The sequence below is a fragment of the Carassius gibelio genome, chromosome B15, assembly GCF_023724105.1.
Source record: "Carassius gibelio isolate Cgi1373 ecotype wild population from Czech Republic chromosome B15, carGib1.2-hapl.c, whole genome shotgun sequence".
Taxonomy (NCBI): Eukaryota; Metazoa; Chordata; class Actinopteri; order Cypriniformes; family Cyprinidae; genus Carassius; species Carassius gibelio.
Window position 1 is genome coordinate 26013270 of NC_068410.1, and position 5978 is coordinate 26019247.

Here is a 5978-nt window from a genome sequence, read left to right on the forward strand (position 1 = left end):
TTATATCACCATAGCTGTGATTCAGCCATAAGTAATGCTGACACAGAGTGTTATCACTCACCTTAGAGTGTGATTTTTTGTTTTTACCACTTCCTTCCACCATGGATTCATATCTCAGTTTGACAGTTTTACAGCTAAGCCCAAGGCTCCATTATTAAATTGAAAACGTACATTTAAAACTATTGAAGTAACATTAAAACATATTGTATTACAGTAATAAAATCACTGTATTATCTAGAATCAAGTATTATAAGAGAGAGAGATGTACTGAGTGAGTGTGATTACCTGCATCTGATACTGCATTCAGTCTTCAGCTCAATCTCATTTTAACAATGATACATTAGTTTGAATGTCCACTGAGGAAAGCGATATTTTTGTCGTACTATCCTTTCATCTTTTAAAGATTGTTGTTGTAAGTGAACTTACTTGTTTACAACCCTGGTACAGTCTCTTTAAAAAAAAAAATCTGACTCACTCATAAAAGTGTCTCTTGACGCCATCTAATGGTGGAAAAATGTAATTATTAACAATCATGAACACACAAAGCATTTCCCATACTAAATGAAAGTCGTGACATTGAAAGTGAAAGTTGTGACATTCGCTAAGTATAGTAACCCATACTCGGAATTAGAGCTCTGCATTTAACCCATCCAAGTGCACACACACAGCAGTGAGAAGTGAACACACCATGAACACATAGCAGTGGGCAGCTATATATCCAGCTCCCGGGGAGTATTACATTTAATTAAATACTACTATATGCATCATTAATGTTGCTAGGCAATTCAGTAAAATGTATAAAGGTAGTGCTCCAATACAGCATTTGATTTTTGTATCATATTCACCTTTTATGTCCCCATAATGCTTTGCTCAAATAATGAGAGTAACTTCCATTAACACTAAATAATCAACAAAAAGTTCCCTTTTCAAAAACTGGGTACAATGAGGTGACATTATTTTACTCACCCTTCAACCATCGATCAATAATAATGTAATTTCACTATAGTAATATATGTCTATATTTTGTAATTACATTTTACATCATTCATGCGAGAACAAACCTGGAAGGAGACGTGAAGATTTGGAAAACATTCTTAGTGCATTCCAGGGAATAATTAATGGTTTATATTGTAGATTAAACTGTGAGAGCAGATCGCAAATGCACAGTATATTCTAAAAGTATATATAAGTAAGTATATTTTCCCATTCAGTGAAAATGAAATTTGTTCCACTTCAAGCTTTTTTGAGGGTTGACTGACAGGCAGAGTCTACTGTAAGCCTTTGTAGGTCTTCTGGGGATTGAGCAACAAGCAGCACACTGCTCAAGGACTACTCAAGGACTCACAATGTTGCCTTCAAATATTAAAAAGCTTTCTGTCTAGTCTGAATTCCAGCTATAGCTTTCAAGCTTGTCGTGAAGAATCTATGTGACATTGGATGAAGATATTGATGTACCAGTGCCAAAACGTCTTTGTCATTCATTGAATTTGTCATATTACTTTTCAAAAGTAATGCTTGTACTCATTCAAAGTTCCATTTGATTCATTCTGTTATTTTTGGTGAACTATAGACACATACTTAAGAGGATTTTCAATTTTGTTAACGAGCTATTGTTTTTAAACCTGTTGTGTTTTTTAAATGATATGGAATAAATTTAAAGTAAACAAAATCGGCAGCTGACCAGACATGCAATATAAATATTTGTTTTTGTTTCAGTATACAGGTATGACATCTTCTTCTGATAATAAGTGGTCAGAATCTAAGTAACACAAAAATAAGATAATTGGACCCTTGTTGATGTCAGCTATGCCTTATGGTCTAATCTAATCTTAAGACTGTTTCCTTTGAGTGCTACTTAATGTGTTTACTGGCTACATAATGTGACTCTTGAGATGGGTCTAGCCAAACAAAGTCCAGTAATGAGTCACAAATTTCAAAGAGTTCCCTAACTACCGTCATAAGGGGGCAGAGCTACACATGGTTTATCACCATGACTCCTCATTGTCATTCAAAATGTATAATAATTCCTGAAAAGTATGACTTGTACTAATAATAATTAATTATAATTTATGAAAAGAAATATGAAAGAAGAAAAACTCAAATTTACTGTTTCTCTGCCAATAGCCCGAGAAACTGCAACAGGCTCCGCTACAGACCGCCATAAAACAAACAGAATAGATGGATGAACAGCTTCAATATCACTATATACACATTTAAACAGACAAATTCTACTCTGAAATGTTGGTCTTTAAAAAGTTGCCTTTTCACAACCTTTTAAAATTTTTAACATTAATAACAAAAATGATAAGAAATTAAAGAATAACCGCTGCTGTTGTTTTACTACTGCCGCAAATGCATAACCTAGGAAAACAAAATAAGCAAAATTTACAAAATGTTCAAAACAATACATGTAGTCAATCTAACAACATATTTGCTATCAACATAGAAAGAACCCACATTGACCCACTGTACTAACCATACAAACTTGGACCCCTTGGTAACATGCTTTTTTCACGCTTTTGCTACACCTTTACACAATTAAATAAATCTCTTTTTCAAAGTATATGTTGCATATTTGACAATTGTTACGTTTCTCATAAAATATCTCATAAAACGTATCACTGACGTGTGCAAACAGCTCTATTCCTCTATGGGAATAGGACAACGACTTCTGGGAACAAAGCATGGTTTATTTAGAGACCACAATTTCATTATTTTAAACTTTTATTTCATTAAAACGTAAGACAAAATAAAAATTAAACTAATGAAATGAGGAAAGGATATCCGTTCATCATTGTAATAAGAAAAGCAGAGGGTAATGCATTAAAGAAAGGCTTGTTTACTGCAGTTTTATCTGAATTTTTTCAGAATTTTTTATCTGAATATATTAATTGAACATCTGACTTGTAAATGTCTATGGGATTAGAATCCCGCCAAATGTATTGCAGTCACAGATCGAAAAATAATAAGCAAAGATCAAATATTTAAAAAACACGTGTAAATTAATAACGCACAAAACGAAAAACAAATGCAGTTTTTTTTAAATAAGAAACAGCGCAGTCATGGATCGAAAAATAATAAGCGTAAATCAAAAATGTAAACACATTTAAAATTATATTGCACCAAACTGAAACATGAATTCAAAATTTTCCAAATCTCAAACAAAATCAGTTTTCCTTCTCATGTTATTCTTTTGTGTGTGCGTGTGTTTTTGTCCCCTTTGCTCCTGTTTCCACGTTCTGCGTTTGTGTTTCTAAAAGATGCAGTTTGAGTTTCATGTAAATCAGGGCGGGCTTCAGCGTCACCATTGGCCCGTAAGTTCTAGATTGACAGCTGCTCCTCTAGCCAATCAGTACAAGGGGGAGTTGATGTCACTCCAATGCGACTCATGGCTGCTGTGGCAGGTGTGTAAAGTAGAGGGTGACGGTGACACGGGAGTAGTGATGGGAAGTTTGATTATTTTCCGCAAACCGGTTCTTTCGGACGGTTCGATTCAATAAACCGGTTGAAAAACCGGTTCACCGGTTCTTTTACACTCGACGTAATGACGTCATTGGCGATGACGTAATGGAGTCAAATCTATCAAACATTTAAATATATAAAGTCATTAATCATAACTTTAGTCAGTTAAAAACCTCAAAATCATGAAAAGTTTACAAATAAGTTTTGCAACAACGCACCCAAATACAGTAACAGCAATAATGTGCATACAAAGTCTTTAAGATATAAAGTAAATAAATAAGGTGTCATCAGCGCAGAAACCATGATCCACTTAATATACATAATCCATTGTGATGTATTTGTTGTTAAATTAACTTACGTTTCGCCAGATTGTCCTTCATTCAAGCCCTCGGTTTACCCGCGCTCATAAAATTAGCACAGAATCCGTTCAGAATCAATCACCAAAAGAATCAGTTTGTCCAGTATTGTCCAACTTCCCTGAAAACCCCTTTGGCCTATACATTATCTAATATACAGATTAGAAACATTCATCTAAAAAAAAACAAAAAAACAAAGCTAAGCAAAATATAGTTATTTTATCACACTTTCCGATGTTTAACAAGATACTTTTTAAAAAATTACACGAATGTGCAGTATCATCAGTTCATCGGTTCTCAAATCGGACGTGTCCGAAAGAAACAGTTTTCGGTTCAGTATACTGGTGCAACCGGTTCTTGATTCGAGAACGAGAACTGCTCCAGCAGTGGGCGTGTTCATTTGTCATCTGGCTAGGCTCGGTGTTCATCTTCAGTTCGTTCTTCACAGCAGTTCAGTCAGTGTACTGTTTAAGTACATGAATTACTCCGGGATATTGCTTTGTTTTAACTCAGAGGGAGTATCAGTCACGTTAAAAATGTTGACACCTTAAGTAATTTGTGGATTAATGCTTTTTGGAGACGCGAACCGTTTCAAACCATTCAGTTCAATTTGGTGAACTGGTTCAACCGGTTCACTAAGAAGAACCGGTTAAATTGAACGATTCGTTCACGAATCGGACATCACAACACGGGAGTGGATTTTCAAATCTCTCCTGTCCCACTCCCGCAAAAAAAGAACCCTTATCGTCCCAATCCCACAAAAAGAAAAAAACTGGGGGAAAATCTTGTCCCATTTCCCAGAATGACTCACGTTCTCTCCCACTCCCATGTTGTATTTATTTAAATTTTTTTCAGCCGGAATCTGTCAGTTACAGTTAAAAATTAAAGCTGTAAGCAGCGATGAACGGACCCTCGCACCAAATTAGAAATTTTAATCGGTTTAAATTGAGATTTTGCTATCTTTCTCTGCCTTTGAGAAAATGGAAGCTCAAACGGGCTGATCTTGAATCTCCTCTTTGTGACGTTGTAAGGAGAATTGTTACCTCCCCTTTCTCTGCTTTGCCTGCCCAAATATTTACATATAATTCAGTCGCAATGTCACCACAGGCTTTACAAACAGACTTTTATGATATGGATTCGACAGCACCGGCACAAACAGTGAGTAACAGTGTTCATTAAAACCCTTTCGAGTCGATTAACGCATATATGCGTTTTGAGTCATTTTCTCCTGATAACCCCGAAAAGAACTTAAATTACACTTTCAGTTTTAATCTTACAGATAAGAGCAGTACATCAATCGAATCTGTAAAGGGTCTACTTTTCTTTGGATACAGACATAATAACAACAAAACTTTGTGCACTTATAAAATAAAGATAACAAACAAGGTGTTCTGTCTGCAGCCTTTGTCTGTGCTGATCGTCATGTACAAACACGTCATTAAAATGAATTGTAACTCTGTGAATACTCAATGAAAAGACATGAGAGAGATATCTATAGAAAGCTTGACATGTCTATTTTTTAACTAAACAAGTGCCGCTGAAAACAGATATTCTGTGATAAAGTAAGACATATGAAAACAACGTGATGTCTGTTTTCCACGTCTGCCTTCATTATATCTAATGTGACCACGCCCCCACGCTGAAAGCGCTATTCAGATTCAAACTGAAGCGCGCGGCTTGAATAGGCACACACAGAAGAAAAAGCAGCGAGACTGTTCAAGTTTTTTTATTTTACTGTTTGCTTCGCGATGAGAGGAATAAGACATAAATCACTCCAAAAGATGTGATGTGGTTGAGGATTTGAGATTTGGATTTCCTCAGAAAAAAAGAATGAAGTCCTCTATTGAGCAGAGATCATAAACATGAGTAAGTCTCTTTTTATTTATTTATATACTTGTACTAGTTTTCACATAAATATGTAAACATTTTACTAGTTAGACTTTTTCCAAACTATAATTCCCGACTAAATGTATAATCAAGTGAAACATTATGAAGTTTCAATAACAATATACAATACTATACCATTCAAAAGCTTGATGTAAATAATATAAATGTAACAAATAGATAACTGTAACAAATGTAAAAACAATGATTTTCTTTCAATTTATTCCCCCTAAAAACCCAGAAAAATTTTCTCAGCTCTTTTCAACATTAATAATA